The 17,760-nt window shown below is 42.1% G+C and overlaps 1 long non-coding RNA gene across 1 annotated transcript; it reads right to left on the bottom strand.

Annotated features, from left to right (window-relative positions):
- Positions 1-247: 247 nt before the first annotated feature.
- Gm39385 lies at positions 248-16,449 on the bottom strand. Its single transcript, XR_870964.2, has 3 exons — positions 9,898-16,449; positions 3,486-3,614; positions 248-325 (listed from the first exon to the last, which is right to left on the bottom strand). It is a non-coding gene; the product is annotated as a predicted gene, 39385 (long non-coding RNA).
- Positions 16,450-17,760: the final 1,311 nt, after the last annotated feature.

Raw genomic sequence — 17,760 nt, 5'->3', positions numbered from 1 at the left:
AGGACTGTTGGAACACTGGCAAAGGCTTTAGTTATGTCAGAATTCAATCTTAAAAGGCACTTATAATAGGATAATACTAAAAGAGAGCATGTGGATCCATTCACTAAACTAACTCGGGAATGGAAAATTAATGTATGGGTTAGAGAGAACGCCAGACTCCAGGAGTGAGTTTCCGTGAAACTCTTCTGCCTTGTGAGTAGCTTCCAAGCCTCTCGGCTTGTCAAGCTGACTTGACCAGAGTGCATGGCATTTCTCCCTTTTTTTTTTTTCCAGCCGAAGTTCCAGGATGTCCCACCTTGTCATAGCTACAGACCTCAGGAGCACTCTAAAGATGAGTGGAAACACAATGATTACTAATAAAACAGTGTCAAAAATAATAACAAGTAGGATTATATATTGAACCCAAACTATGGGGTTTCAATCCACTTAGGTTGTTTTTCAAATCTCTAGCCAATTCATCAATGTTCCAAGTGCCCAAATGACTTTTACTAATATCTGAAATTTCTGCCTTTAACTGTTCCAAGGCATGAGAAATATCAGTATCTCTCCATACTCCCTGCAAATGAGCTTTAGTCTTTTCCCAATCAATGGTTGTATTATAAGGTAAGGGGGTGACACAAATGTATTGGAAAGAAGCATGACATTTAGTAGCTAACCTGGTCTTAATATTTGCAATATCTTGCCCTATTGCCAGCACTACTTCTTCTAGGGGGTTAACCTTTGCTATTAATTTTTTATCTATATAATATGTTGCTCTGACAAAGCTATGGAAATATTCCTATGCTTATCATTAGCAAAATGAGTAGTATGCAGCTGCTGAACTAAGACTGTGGTATATAATGCAAAAGAAGTTAAAATTGCAATTAAGGCTAAAGTCAGCGCTGCTACAAATCTCTTAGGTCTAATAAGTTCATTTCGTTTTTTTTTTTTTTTTTTTTTTTTTTTTTTTTTTTTTTTTTTTTTAGCTTGCAATCCTGAATTCTCAAACCAAAGATCATTTCCTAACTCTACAGGCAGTAAAGCATACCCAGGTCTCTTAAGCAAAATCATAACAGTGGGAACATGGTGGCATGTTGACAGACATGATACTGGAGAAGGGCTGAGAGCTCTACATCTTGATCCACAGGCAACAGGTCTTCCTGTGACTGTGAACCTCTGACACTGAGCTTGAGATCCTGAGATCTCAAAGCTCACTCTTTAGTGGCTAATGTCTTCCAACAAAGCCACACATACCCCAGCAAGGCCACACCTCCTAAGAGCACCACTCCCTATGGACCAAGCATTGAAACACATGCGTCTGTGGGGGTCATTCCTATCCAGGCCACCACAGGGCTCATTATCCAGTCTCCCTCATCCCACTCCTCTCCCTATTCTCAGGTTCTAGTAATTGCTACTCTTTATTAAGCTTAATTTTCTTATCAGCTTTCACAGATAGTGAACCCACAGTGTTAGCTATTCTGTGCCTGGCTTATTTCTTTCAGTATATATAATGTCCTTGGGTTTCACTCACATCTCTGTAAAGGAAAAGGTCTTCATTTTCAGAAGCTAAGCAATATGGAGGCTATATGTCCCATATGCCCTTTCTCCATTCAGTGGTTGATAGACACCTAACTTCAATCCACCTTAGCTGTCCTGTCCTGGACAGCGCTCTAATATGGGAGTGGAGGGTGCTCTCTGACATCCTGATTCCACTTTCTCTGAACATACTCCCATTGTGGGGTAGCTGGGACACATGGTAAAATTTATACTTCTGTTTTTTTGGAGGAAGCTCCATATTGTTTTCCATGATTCTCCTAACTTACATTCCTATCAATGGTGTGAAAACATCCCTCTTTGTATCTCTGTGCTATTTATTTGCTTTGTCAACTTTTGCTATTTAATTTTTTTTTTTAGTCTTTCCAATGCTAGCCATTCTACAAAAGGAAAGATAAATGGGGATTTTGAATGCACCCATGAGAAACATGTGATAAATTGTTGTTGTTATTTGGTCATTGCACAGAATGTATATGTATTAAAACATATACATTCCCATACATATGTATAGTTTATGTGTATCAAGTAAACAATTAAAATTTTAAAACAAAATTATAGTAGTAGTTTAAATCAATTTAAACATTAATAAAATTAATATTAATTAATCTTAATAATGATTAATTAATCATTGATATTACTATGTTACCAAATAACATAATTTGGTGTTAGTCAATTTACTTATTGCCTATTGTGTGTGTGTGTGTGTGTGTGTGTGTGTGTGTGTGCTGAGTGTACCACATACATGCATGCAGGAACCCATGGAAGTCAGCACAGGGCATGAGATCCAGGAACTGGGGTCACCAAGTAGGAGCTGAGAATCAAATCTGGCAGATGGTGCTCTTGACTGCTGAGCCATCTCTACAGGCCTGCCTTGGCACACCTGGAATAATGTTTGTAATCTTTCATTTATCTTTTTTCTTTTTTAAATTTTCGTAGGGTTCTACAGTGCTAGAAAAGGTTTTCACACATCTGTGCAAAATAAGATTACTCCCATTTACAGACTAAAGGGGGAAAAAAAAAGGTTTCCAAAAGCAACAGTCACTCCCTGAAGGTCACAGAAGAAGGACTGAGGGATAAAATGTGACTGTCTCATCCACTGTGGCACTTACTAGTGCCTGTCAAGCTAAAGTACCTAAATCCTCATGATGGAAGTCTCGTGCTGGTAAGAAAACAGGGTTAAGAAGAACCTAGCAACATGGATGCATTCTCTTTCAGAAATACTTCCTGTGGCACATACAGCTTTTAAACCAGCTCCACTATCAAGCCATGGAAAGCTGGCAGACAGTGTGAGCAAGCCCACTGCTGTCTCATGACCTAGGCAAGGTCTTCAGGAATAACTTGCCACCCTCCCAGCTACACTCCTGGATAAGCAGACACTGTCTGACAATTAGGCAATCTCGTGGCTTTAATGTGAGAGGACACTCTGACATTCAGTGGTGATGGCTGAACGTCCCCACTAGAAAAGTGGCATTGAAGACAGCTTTTGTTATGAAAAACAGTGTATGTAGCACCAGATTTGTTATTCCACTAAGATTTTCTTTTCTTTCTTCTTACAACAACTTTATATGATTTCTCACGGGTGAGAGGTTTGCACTGGAATGGAACTCACACAGCTTATGTAGATTGTCTGTAGATGGACACCTGGCTAGAGTTCATACCTGAGCTCCCCTGATTCATGATGTAGTGTAAGACTCTGATGAGCCTTAGCTACAGGAAACCCTCTGAGTGAACCACTCGGAGCCAGGGATTGATACAAAAGCAAGAGGAATTTATTGTTCCAGCATGCTGGGGTTGTCCTGCACCCAAAGGAGAGGCGGCCCATTCATGAGTTTTTATACAGTTTCCAGGAGCGGAATAGAGCACCAGAGTCTAGGCACAATGTGATTGGCAGAACAGTGAGACTTTTAAATTGATTGGTCCTTAGGGAATGAGATAGCAAGTGCTTCCCTTACCTGTGAGTGGCCAAAGGTCGGTCCCTCCTGTGGTCTTTCTGAGGAATGTAATCAGCCATTCCCTTCAGGGGGACGGGGAGAGGTGCCTACTTGCTTCATGACCTCTCTCTTCCAGGAGGGGAGGGGTGCCTGGTGGAATTTTCCAACATTCTTTAGTTAGTTGACCTCTTCACTAGTAACTATGCAGTTCCCCAGTATCCTCCTGGGGCTCTCTGGAAGTGGTCGAGGTGAGCATGTTTAGAAACCATTGGAAAGAGGCTGGGGCCAGAGCTTGGCCTGCTGACTTGTGGCAGTGCAGGCCAGTGATCACTCCATGCTGTAAAGGGCCCATGTGTTTATCCTGAGCTCTGCATGTCCCAGAACAGCAAAGATCTACCCAGAGCCACACATATACATCTCAAAGGATAATCCTCCTGAGGCTGTGGTATGATGGTGAGGGAGAAGTTAGCATCTCAAAAGCTCTCCTCAGCTTCCTGTATTTGGGCATCTTCCAGAGGTACCAACTTTTCTTTTGAATTTTGGACTCTCAGTGCATATAGTTTTTATATTTTCTCTTCTTTACAGTACTCCCTGATCTCCTTCTCCAGCCAGACTCCTGGGTCTTATTTTAACCCTGGGTTCTCTTCTCTGCTCAGTGAGCATCTCAGGTGTGAGCGCAGTGGTTCTCAACCTGTGGGCCATTACCCTCCCACAGGGGTCCCCTGAGACCATCGCAAAACACAGATATTTGCATTACAATTCATAACAGTAGCAAAATTACAGTTATGAAGTAGTAATGAATTAATTTTATGAGTGAAGGTCACCATAATATAAGGTACTGGATTAGTGTCTCAGCATGAGGGAGATTGAGAACCAAGCACAGTGGGAATGAGGAAAAACAGAAAACTCACAAGAACACCCTGGCTGGAGTTTTCCTTCTTTTCTTTCTCATCTTTTCCCTTATATTTCCTAGCCTTGGGACATTTTAAATCTGAGGACGGTTTATTCAATTAAAAAAAAAAACCAGTATACTCTTCTTCAAGGGACTCAAGAGGTCCTGTGGGAAGTGTGTGAGTGTGGGAACCAACAGGCCATGTGTGCAGTGTGTCCTTAGGAAAGGGATGTCATGTGCATGACTCCTGGGAAGTGGAAACCTGAAGGAAGTACATTCTTTGCTGTGTCCTCTTTCCCTTGGCCACAGTAACTAGCTATACTTCAGAAGGTAGGCTGCAGCTGCATGTGAGAAAGATGACTTTGGGCAGAGAGCAAAGCTGATCTGGGCTAGGTAGGCAGCACAAATAAGAAACAACCCGTTCTTGTTCAAAGCCCCCGAGAGCTCGAGAGCTGCTTGTTGGTGAAGCATTATGTCACTTTTTTTTTATGGTGACAGCTCAGGCACTGATGACAGTAAGGTGGTGGGAACAACATGTTCCTTATTGAATAACCCTGTGGAGAATTTCTGAATGCACAGTGAAACTGTAGCTTCAAGTCACTGAGGTCGGAAGGTGGGCTGGCAGTGGAGAATTTTTAGATGCTAAGCATCCCAGGTTGTCTTATGTGTCAGATGAGAACAGCCTCATCCAATCAATCACAGGGCTGCCTGCCACCTCCCGCTCTCACTCCTTGTTCTTCACTAGTGAGCTTCGGTGACAGGGACACTGCTCTCCCCTTCACTGGCATGTTGGAAGAGAGGATAGGTCTTTCTTGAATGGCTCCTAGTACAGCTGAAGCCAGGCTGTACCTTAAAACAGACTTTGCCAGAGAATGCAGGAGAACAGAAGGGAAAGAACACACTAAGGTGTCTTGACATGGATGGGGTACAAGTGTTCTCCAGTGGCTCCCTGGCTAGACATAGGCTCTAGACCAGTGTCATACCCACCACCCAACACATGCATTCCAACATCAAATGCACTTCAGGATCTCTGTATCTCTTGACACACCAAAGATAAGGAAAATATTTTCTTTTACAAATTGCTTATAAAAATCTTTAATTATTATCTTTAAAAAAAAACAACAACCTAGAATCAACTACTGTCTAAGACTGACACCTTTTGAGGAAACTCAATCTGCCATCTTAATTTGATGTATGGTTCTAGCCATATTGGGACATATAGAAACCAAGTTGTTTCTGAAAGGATAAGGAAGACTAGGCTTTGAGGCGACAAACACACTAACAACTCAAAAGCAGCCAACATAAGTGTCAATCTTTCAGTTATGTGTAGCCTAACTTCCATGAGGTAGCTCTCTGAAGTATACAGACTCAGTCTTATGTTCAATATGGCAGTGGCCAGAAAAGGGACACTGTAGAGCTATTGGGGAAATCTGTGACCCACAGAGCTCCTCTGAGAGCCTGCTAGCTATAACTGAATGCCCTCCACCAGCCCTGTAGAACCCAGGGCATGAGTGCTCTCTGTGAACCCAGGAGGAAATGGCATCATGACACCCAGGAGTGGCTGTGCTCTTTCTCTTAGGTCTGTTTCCCAAGGCAGTAGCTAATCAAGATGCACTGTGGGAGGCATACTGACTGCTCAGCCTACTGCTTTAGAACTAGAAAATGTCATCCTGAGTGAGGTAACTCAGACCCCAAAGGACATGCATGGGTTGTACTCACTAATAAGTGGATATTAGCCCCCCCCAAAAAAGTACAGAATACCCAGGATACAGCCCACAGAACTCATCATCAAACTCTTGAAGATGTGTCCATAGCAGCATTTCCCATGGTGACTCATCACTTTGGTTCTTAAGGAATATTCAACTGAAATAGACACAAGCACTCGCTTTTATCATGACTCAGGCTTGTTATGTAGCCCAGGCTAGTCTTAAAGTTACAGTCCTCCTGCCCCTGTATCTAGAGGCTTGATCCAAATTGCTTATTCAGTTGTTTCTCAATAAAAGACACACTTCTATAGAGATCAAAAAATAAAATATAACCTAGGAAGAAAAAACAACCAACAATTTAAAATGTGTATTTTCTGTGTTGTAAATAAAAATAGCATACTCTACTAAAAAGTTGATAAATGTAAGGACTACTGGCCTAAAAACCCCACTTTTAAGAAATATAGAGGCAAGAATTTCCCTGAGGGAATGACTCTGTCTGTGGATTAAAAACAGAAGTTATGGAAGAAATGCTCTCTTTTCCCAAGAAGAGACATTGTCCCTGAATGCCCTAGCATGCCAGAGAGTTCCTTGTGTAGTCTGTGTACTAGGGTTATGAAAACTTGTTGGCATTTCTATAGCATTTATTTTATTTTTAGCATGACTTGAATTCTATGGGGGGGGGGGGAGGAAATTTGATGTCCTTAGTTGCTGTGGTGGTTTAAATGACAATGGAGGCTCACATATTTGCATGCTTAATCCCCAGTTGATAAACTGTTTGGAAGGATTAGGGGTGTGTCCTTGTTGGAGGAGGTGTTACTCAGGGTGGCCTTTGAGGTTTCAAAAAGCCCATGCCAGCCACTTGCATCATTCTCTCTCTCTCTCTCTCTCTCTCTCTCTCTCTCTCTCTCTCCTCTCCCCTCCCTCCCCTCCCTTCCCCCTCCCCTGTCTGTGGATCAGTAAAGCTCACAGCTACCTCTTGAGCACCATGCCTTCTGCCACACTCCTCCGCCATGATGAAAATGGGCTAACCCTCTAAAGCTGTAATCAGACATCCTGTTAAATGCTTTCTTTCATAAGTTGACTTGGTCATGGTCTCTTCACAGCACTAGAACAGAGAGTAAGTGAAGTGCCTCATGAGACTTGGTACTCAGCATAACAATAACACCTTATTTACTTCTGAGTCATCTCCTAGTAGTTAAAGTCAGAGTTTTTATAACATTTTCCCCCTTAAGACAGATAGCAGGTGATTGTATCCTCACACTGGGGTAGTTTATAATATTTTGGATGCAAAATAAGGAACATTATTTTTTTCTTGCCATATAATATATATATATATATATATATATATATATATATATATGCATATATGTAATAAAACCAGCATCTCAAAGAAATTTATTACCTTGAGTTCTTTTCTGATTTTTTTTAAGTGTGTGGTATGTATAGACCTATTGAAAAACAAAGAAAGGAGAGGGGAGGGGAAGATTTTAATTGAATACTGCAGACTTTCCTTGCTACTGTCCCCTTTCTCTTATCAACAATGGTATTTTGTCATTTGTCAGCTCTCTGTGAATATCTTTTTCCTTTTCATTCTAGAAGTCAAAGAAAAGTCTTCTTCAGGGCATAGAGGGTAAGCTGTAATAACACATTTGATAGCTCTAAATAATTCTCTTCTGTCAGTGCACACACTGAGTGTTATTCATGGGAAACTCTTTGTGTGGGCTCTGAAAATAGCCAATAATTCAGCCTGTCAACTTTTGATAACTCCACATCTCAATTCTATGTGAAGAAATGTAGGACTGAGTTTAGCAGTTTCAAAAGCGATGAATGCAGATGATACACTCTTGTCTTTCCAGCAATGAGACTGCAAAATTATTATATAGAAACACCTATTTTTAATCATGTCATGTCAGTTTATTTCTCAGTTGCCTGGTGCTGGATGTATTGGTCTAAGACCTGACGGCTTAATCATCATCTCAGGGCCCCAGGCCTAATTTCAGGGGCACCTGAACCTGGACCAGCTGCTGAGTGCAACGCCTTACACGGGTGCTTACCTTCCTTGTTCCATGTCTTCCAACTTCCCAAATATACTCCTAAACACCTCTAGACGCTGGGACTGGCTCTTTAGATGATGACAACACGTGCCAGAGTGGCTTTGGTCCCACTCCTGCTCTCATCCTTATTTCCTTCAAGTCTCAGATTGAATTATTTTCTGAGATCTCCCTGCTCTCCACCCTCCTTTCCCCCTGGCACAACACCCTTGCTCTGGGTGACGAAGGTGGCCCAGGTGGCCCTGGAGGGCCTAGCCTTGGAAAGCTCTGACCCAAGGCTGTACAAAATTACCAAGTGCGATGCATGAACTTCCATTGCCCAGATGATGTGACCCACACTGCAAAGGCTTCCAGTTCCCACCACCACAGCCTTGGTGAAGCTCTGCTCCTTCCCAGATTTACCCACCTGCAGGCACATGGGGCCATTCCTCCTCACAGGTGATGCCTCTACAAGACACAGTTACGTTTTCAAGAACCGTGGGCAGGTTCGAGTTTCCTGTCACACACACACACACACACACACACACACACACACACACACTTGCACTCTGTATTGCCTCCTATTCTAATCTCTAGTGGAATCTCCAAGCACACCTCTGATGGTGGATTCATCGACAGGTTTCTTGGGGGGAGGGGGCTGCTGCTCATGTTGTGCTTCATCGTATCCAAGACAACTTAGTGTGGCCATGGACCGTGTTTGATGAATATCCTTGAATGTATTCTTAAATGACCAAAAACTATGGACACCAAGATTAGAGAAATATTACTTATTATCTTGGACCTCTCTCTCTCTCTCTCTCTCTCTCTCTCTCTCTCTCTCTCTCTCTCTCTCTCTCTCTCTCTGCATGTGTGTGTGTGTGTTGTGGTAGGGTCTCTGTGTATAGTTCAGGCTGGCTTACACTTGTGGCCTTCCTGCCTCTGAGCCCTGAGTGTTGGAATTATGAACACCCGCCACTGTTACCCCCACACTCAGATGTTTCTTGCACCTACTTTCTAATGAGGCAATTTCCAAAAAAATTCTGTTCTGATATAAAGAGAAGGCCTTCTCCTGAAGATAGTACATTATGCTAGATGTGCTGGACCTTACTCACCTTCATGGCTGACACACAGGATACATTGTCACCAGGGGTGATGGCTAGTGTCACATCACTCTGTGGTATTTGCATCATGTAGCTACAGGGGACTAAAATTATCTCAAGAATAGACAACAGTAAAATATGCTTACTGTTACTTTTATTTTAATGATTTATCTAATTATAAATAATGCATTTTCCTAGTATGCCTATGTAATTATGAGTTTGCAAGCTGTCTGAGACTGACTGTCTGGGACGGAGTTGGGTACTCAGGATGCCTTAGATCCTCTTTGTCTGTTTCCACCCCACGGCAGCCATGCCTTGTGCATCTGTGAGCACACATGCTCACTGTCTGATTGAAACCACCAGATGCTTTGGTTAATAGGAGAGAGCTACAAAAGTTTGTAAGCAATGAGATAAGTCAGAAGAAAGGTCACAGTGTTAACTTAGAGCCTCTTCCTCGAGTTGTGGGTAAAGAGTCAGCTTAACTTTCAAGTTCTGTCTCTGTCAGTCTAGTCACCTCTGTGCCCCTTCCTTGGAGTCCAGCTTGATTCCTGTCAATCACCTTTCTATATAGTTGTATTTTCTGTCTTCTATGCTCCCTCCTAAATCTCCCCGATTTCACCAATCTATAAACTCCATTTCATATAAGAACTACCTCTTCTCATTGAGATAGTGGTGAGTCCTCACCCCTCCCTGCCCCCACCTTACCTTCTGCTCCCATTCCAGCCTTCAAACTTGTCCTTTCTCAGCTTTCTCAAAACTCTTCTATGGATCTTGGACTTGGTGGATCCGTTATCACATGCCGGTCCACTTTTCACAAACGTGCTCAGGGTCCACATGCGATTTCATTTCCTCAGCAGCTAGCTCCATAAAGGATTGTGTCAAGCTGTGTGAATGTCTTTCCTTGGCCTTAGGAATGAGACCCTAGTGTGTAATGAATCGAAAGGTCCAGAGCCGGGCCTGTGAATGGCAACATGGGAATTGCTCGCTCTGCCTTACAGCATGTTTCCACATTAAAGAGCAATAATATTGTGGATGGTGCTTCCAAGTGCCCTGGGGCTCATCCCTGCAACTTTGTACATTATCCATACATGAGATCCTATGCTGAAATCATGACAAGGCATATTCTCAGAAATTGGCTGTCACCGTGCATCTCCTTACATAGCTTGTAAGTACATACATGACGCATAAATAAATTCCTGTTATCCGAATTCGCAATGGGAAACAGTTCTCCAGTCATCGCCTTGAAAACAGACCATTTGTAGCTGTAATGCTCCTTGGTTGTCCTCTTTGAGACTCAGCAGTGCACTTTCCAAATCCTTTCTAAGGAAGCAGCATTTCCCTGGACAGTGCAGTGGTGAGGACTTACAATATCGGCATTCTCTGAAGTGCGGCTGTGTCTTTTTTGCCCAACCATGCAAACGTACCTGTAATGAGACTGAAACCACTGTGCACAGTGAAAGCAAATGTGCTTGGTTCAGGGAAAAAACAACAACAACAAAACCAAAAAAACCAAAAAACCAAACCCTAAGTGAGATCACAGTGGAGGAAAATCCTCTCCAAAGAGGTTTTTTTGAGGTTTTTATTTTATTTTATTTTTTAAAGTTTTATAGAGCTTTAGAGCTTACTCAGTCCTTTCGAAAGAGCACACTTATCATTTTCTCTCTATTTTCTCTGTTCATATATACATGACCCCATTTAGTTCACTTAATTAACAGCTCTCTAAATAGATTGAGTTTGCTGCCCGCCGTAGGGGGTGAGACAGTGGAGGGAGAAACGAACGCCCGAGTCTCCTGGCAGGGTTGCAGAGGTGTCATATCACATGCTTATGCTGAAGAAATGGAACAGACACAATGTAAATGATGGGACAGAGATGAGGCCACCAGGCACAGGTATGGGAGGGGATGGTGAGGTGGTGAGCGAGGGCTCCCATCTCTGCAACAGAAAGGCCAGCTGTAGGAAGCTTTTGTGTGAATGCCAGCCAGGGGTACAGATCCAGTCAGTTCAAAAACCAGAACTGCTGACATTAGGAAAGTCATCTTCCCGGAATTTTTTTTTTTAAAGCAACCATTTCAGCCAGTTGACATTTAAGTCTCTAGCCCATGAGCACTGGAAGCATGAAATATATAGACAACTTCTTTTTCTTTTTTTTCCTAGAAAGAAATCAAATGAATCAACTGAAGAGAACAAAAGCCTTCAAATCATGGAGTTTCCTAGGCCTGTGGACTGTCTGCAAGGATGCTGCAGTAATGATAATGTCTGGGCAGCGAGCTGGGCAAAGGTTTCTGGGGATCTTACTGAACTAGCTGTCCACGTGCTTTGAGGGAAATAGTTACACACTTCAGGCAGCTGGGATGGCAGCAGTATAGCTCCTCTGGGAAGACTAAATTGTTTGTGAGGAAAAAAATCACAGATTCCGATCAGCATTTCAAGTCCTTCTTTCTGTTTATTTATCTGATACTTCACCAAGAACAAGTTGGAAGGGACAATAGTATATTTTTAAAGACGATTCCACCATTCAAACGACTGCCAACTGACCAACCTTTGCACGTGGCTGTGTGGTTTCTTATTCTCATGTTGACCTCTAAAAGCATTGTGGGCAGAGAGCTCTGGCTCAGGCAAGCTTGGCTGTCAGTAGATCTGCACTCTAGACTTATAGTAGGATGCTCGTGTGTGTGTTAGCAGGGAGGTATGCTTAGCAGCAGTGGGAGAGGGCAATAGACAAGTAGGCCTTGGCAAGGGTCTAGTGCTTTCTGTTCATTTGTAGTTGACCTTAAGCTGGCTAGAGGTGCCTTCAAAAAGGATGATCAGATTTTGTTTCTTGCGGGATCAAGAAGTAGAAACTATTTGTTTCTTTGTTTGGTCCATCAGTGATTTCTTTTTTTCTTTGAATTATCTCAATGTTTTAATTAGGAGGTTACATGCACAGAAAATTCAAACTTCTGCAGTTTCTTGGAAAAACCAAAACAAAACAAAACAGGAAATCTGGTCTGTAGTCCAGTTTATTCAAGTACAGCTCTTTAAATAGGACAGAGTTCACCACTTCATGACCATCTTCCCCATCCCACAGTGCAGCTACATCCACATACATCCACATACCCAGCATTAAGAACTGCCTTGGAGGTGTTTTCTTAGAGCCTCTGCTAATGGCTGTGAGATCCTGAGCAAACTGCATGTCCTCTGCGGGATTATTTTTATATCTCTATAATGGAGATGATAACGGTCTACCTACCTCACAATGTTATGCATTATGCTGCAAAGTACCTGCTACATAATAAGTGCTGTATGAGCAAACACCACCAACACATTTATTACAGTATGTAAGTTGTGTGTCCCTCATCTGAATGCTTCAGATTTTACAGCTTCTCAAATTTGAATATACAAATATGCTTATTTCTTCATGGGTGTATATATAAGTGTGGTAGATGCACATGCGTGTTGTGGGGCAGGAGTGCTCATACCTGTAGAAGTATGTATAAAAGACAGAAGAGGATTTCCGGTGTCCGCTTTATTCTCTTGAGACAGGATCCCCCTGAACCTAGAGTAAGGCTGGCAGCCTCTACCCTCCTCCATGCCGCATGTCCAGTCCCAAGCACAACTATGTTCAGCTTTTTACCCAGATGTTGGGATCCTAACTCAGACCCTTCTGCTTAGACAGTGTGCGCTTTTACCCACTAAACCCATCTCTTTAGCCCTTCAGTGTTTGGATGTAAATAATGAGATATCTTGAGTATGAAACCTGAGAACCCTTGTGGTTGGAGAGCAAAATTATAAAAATACGACATGTATGCGCAATGTCTGCTCAGGAGGGTCCATGTTTTGTGTGCTCTAATGCGTGGCAGCATCTATCAGCCTGTCAAATGTACCTGGTCCTGACAGTAGCTTAAGATGAAACAGTATCCACAATTAATGTTGAGAAAGGAAAGAAAAAATAAAAGGATGCAGGAAGCTGCACACAGAGTGCCCGGGGTGCAGCGAACTGGCCTGGAGAAAGCACAGCTCGCATATTAAAAGCTCATCCAAACACAAAGGGCATGTAGCATCCCAGTGTCAACTAAAGCCTAACAATTGGGTGTACTTCCTTCTTTTAGTAAAAAATGCATAGTCCTTACACACATATTATAAATACATTTAATTTTACGTATAGTCAATTTTGTGACAGTTTTGCATTTTATATTTTAAGAGTTAAAATGAAAACAAAACTTTTTCTGAAAAGTTTATATACAATATTTTAAGTGATAATTTAATATCCTATCATAATTGCTTTAAATTCCATTTTTAAATTGATGAGAATTTTAAAAAGGTGAGTAACTAAAACTGAGACAAAAAAATTGTTTATGTATGTTACCAAAGTCAAAGGATCTTGAAATTATCAAATAACTATGATTTGGTTTTCATAAATTTTTTAAGCTAGGGTGAACAGATAAAATTGAAATAAGGAGACGGTAAAAATCTATAACACTGTAGTTATAGATTTTAACACACAGTACTAGTATCTGGAATCTGAATTTTGTGGATTTTTTAATGGCAATTCTAAACAATCTTAGTTAATTATCAAAGTAAAAATAGAATAAGAGAAAATTTAAAGATAAAAATGGAAGCCTCTGGATGTCGTCCTCTGGCTTAGAGGAATCCTTGGTCTATATGGAGACGCATAAGTGTATACCCTTTTCTCACACAGAGTTTGAGATCTAACACATATGCCGTTGCACTGTGTATGGTTCATGTCTGCTTAGGATTTTGGTCAATACTGTTTTTTCTTTTAAGATTTATTTATTTCTACTTTGTGAGTATGAATGTTTGACTGCATGTATATATGTATACTACATGAATGCAGTGTCCACAGGGACCAGGAAAGGCTATCACCAGTTCCAGCAGAGTCCCTGGCACTGGACTCACAGATAGATGGTTAGGAACTGCCATGTGGATGCCGGGAACAGAAGATGGCTCCTCTGTAAGAGCAGCCAGTCTTAACCAGGAAGTCATCGCTTTAGCCCCAGATCAAGCACTTATACTTCTCAGGAGTCTGTTTACTTCTTTTGATTTACTTCCAGCCCCTTCACAACCTATATGCCTGATACAGAGGACCAAGGGCTGTTAGTGACTGAGTGTCTCCTCTCCTCCCTCCAGGACCAGAGAAGTCAAGACAGTCACTAGTGTGCTTCACTCACCCACTGGATCACACAGGCTGTACATTTCTATTGAAAGGCTTATTTCTATCTCCACGGGCACAGAGAGGGCTCTAAAGAAGGTTACCTTTGTACAAAATACTGGAAAATTAGTTTAAGAGGAGGCAACTGGCTTTGAACTCACCAACATCTTGGATCCTAGATAAAATGTGGAACTGTATTCCTTACCTGTTAAGTCTGGACTGTGTGATTACTGTCTCATCCTCTGGCTTTATGATTTTACTTCAAGATGAGGCTAAGCTCACTGGTTGATAGCATTCACTGATCTTGCAGAGGACCCAGGTGTTTGGTTTCTCACCCCAGGACAGGCGACTGAGGTGCATATTTTATACATCAAAGCAGACCAGACCTTCTGGTTCTCCCAGCATCCCTTAGTCCCTACCTGGGATACCCTGCCCCAAACCCTGAACTTTCTAGCCCAGGGGCTGGGCTGCCCTTTCCCTAGAGGCTCCTCCCTATATAATTGAGATATTTTGGTGTCTCCTCCTTCTCTTTCTCCTTCTCCTTCTTCACCTCTTTTCTGTACATTCCTGCCCAACTCTCTTTATTTCCACCTCCTCCCCATGGTGACTCCCCTGGCTTCAATTCTTGGGGCCAGCAAACTCACCCAAGAACAGCTTCCCAACAAACCTGTCTTTAATATAATCTAATCTGGCTTAAATTGGCTCATTTCACTGGCAGTGGAGAAATAACCTATCACCAGGTTTGGTTCCAAGCACTCAGGTCGGACAGCTCACAATTGCCTGTAACTCCTGGTTTCAGGGCATTTGATACCTACCTTCTAGTCTCCCCAGGCACCTGAACACATAGAGTACACACAAACTCATCCAGGCACACACACAAGTATACATACAAATGAAAGAGTGAATGAGTAGGCGGAGCCCACAAGCCACGTGGTGAAAACTCAGTTACATGGACCTGTGTTCAAAGCTTTATAAACTGCCAGTTTCACCTCTACTGCAACACCTCAGAAGGAGAGGAACTGAGCCAGTATTTTCCCTGGGATGTTTATGGAGCTGAACTAGTCCTAGTGAGAGAAAAACAAACAAACAAACAAACAAACAAATAAAACAACAACAACAATAAACAGAGAGCTCAAATATGAACAAATTGTAGCAAACCAAAGAATACCCAGGAATAGATAGCTTAAAATGCTTAGGTGAGACTTTTATAAATAAAGGGTAGGGATATCAGGCTGGAGAGATGGGCTCAGGAAATAAAAGCGTCTGCGGCCAATACTAACTAACAATCTGAATTCCACCCCTGGACCCACATGGTGGAAGGAGAAAACTGATTCCCAAAAGTTGTCCTCTGACTTCGGCAGGTGCTCAGTCACACGTGTGCACCCGCACACTTACACACAAGCACATGGAATACATTTTTTAAAAGGCAAGAAAAAGAAGTCTACAAGACTTAAATCAATGGATGCGCTAACGTGGATGGAGAAGAGCCCAGGCGACCTGACCCCTCCACAGGGAACTGAAGGCACCCGGGGAAGGCTGGGAACAGGAGAGGTGAGTTTGAAAGAAGAGACATGAAATGGAAAGGCAGAAAGGGGTGTGTATGGGAGGGTTTAGATGGAGGGAGGGGAAGAGGCAAGTGTTGTGATTATTGTAATTACATTAGGATAACTGCATTCTTCATTAAAAATGAAGAAGAAATTGAACACAAAGAGTGGAGTTTTATTAAAGACACCCACAGGGTCATCTTCCTGCATCCATCAGTTTCCCTTCTGTGCATCTATCAACTTCTAGCCTGTCTTGCGAGTGCATGGGAATTTTAATTAATAGGTGTCCCCTTGTTCTTTTATTTTCTATCACTGACTTAAAAAATACAAATCACATTGCTAATTTTCAATGGTTTCTCTTAAAATGATTTGTAGAAATGCATTTAATAAAAGCCAATATTACTTAACAACAACAACAACAAAAAGTCACTAAAATGCTAACTTAAATATTTAACCAAAGGCTGAGAGCATAATAGCCTATGTTTTAAACACACAAATAACAAACTTGAATTGAACCCAGGGCATCTTAAAATACATGCTTAAAAAAATAAATGATTGATGCCAATGTTTACAAATCAATAAATATATAATTAATGTAGAATGACGGTATTAGCATTTCACTATGAATTCTTTTTAAGCTGGGTGGTGGTGGTACACACCTTTATTTTTTATTATTTATTTATTTATTTATTTATTTATTTATTTATTTATTTATTTTTGGTTTTTTCAAAACAGGGTTTCTCTGTGTAGCCCTGGCTGTCCTGGAACTCACTTTGTAGACCAGGCTGGCCTCGAACTCAGAAATCCGCCTGCCTCTGCCTCCCGAGTGCTGGGATTAAAGGTGTGCGCCACCACGCCCGGCTTGGGTACACACCTTTAATCCGAGCAGCAGCTCTCTGCGTTTGAGGCCAGCCAGGACTACAGAATGAGTTCCAGGACAGCCAGGGCTACACAGGGAAACCTTGTCTTGGAAAGCAAACAAAACAGAAGAGAGAGAGAGAGAGAGAGAGAGAGAGAGAACTCCACACAAGGATCAGTCTGAGTTCAAAGGCCCCAATATTCTCCATTACTAAGTTTTTAAAATATATTTGTATTTTATGTATATAAATGCTTACCTATCTGATGCCTGCAGAGGCCAGAAGAGAGTGCTTTTACTGTTGACTGTGTGAGTGGAAAACACCACATACCTTTTCCTCACCTGGGATGAAGTGTCATTGGATCCTACCGGCTGTTCCAGGCAGACACTGCAGCCCAAGGAACAAAACAAAACAAGATACAAACAAACAAACAAACAAGCAAACAAACGGTGGTGGCTGGTGCTGGTGCTGCTGCCCCAGAGAGCACAGTCTCAGATTGCCTAGAATTGAAGTTATAGGATCTATCACTTAAAATTTATCTATAACTTATAGACAGTTCTCAGCTGTCATGTGGGCGCTAGGAATTGAACCCAGGTCCTCTGTAATTGTAGCAGCTCCTCTACCACCTCCTCTGAAGAGGTGCCTCTTCAGCTAGCTCCTAAATTTTTTTAAAGCTTCATGTTATTTCTAATAATGTGTGCACGCATAGCCCCTCCTCCCTCCCCTTCCTCTGTGTGTGTGTTTGTGAGCATGGAGGCCAGATGTTAGATTCCCTAGGGCTGGAGATACAGGCAGTTGTGAGCCACCTGATGGGGTGTTGGGAACTACTCTTCTAAGAGAGTAACAATCATTTAACTGCTGAATCATCACTCCGGCCTCCTCCAATTTTCTTATTAACGCAGTCCAGCCCACTCAAAACTGTCTTGTAGTCATGACTACTCTTGCTTTGTACTACAGCCTCCAACTTCATGTCATGTGAGTCGAGACCATTTTCTCTACAGGGGCTTATTACTCTTCT

Source organism: Mus musculus, chromosome 9 (genome assembly GCF_000001635.26).
Source record: "Mus musculus strain C57BL/6J chromosome 9, GRCm38.p6 C57BL/6J".
NCBI lineage: Eukaryota > Metazoa > Chordata > Mammalia > Rodentia > Muridae > Mus > Mus musculus.
This window is presented reverse-complemented; position numbering and strand designations above follow the sequence as displayed.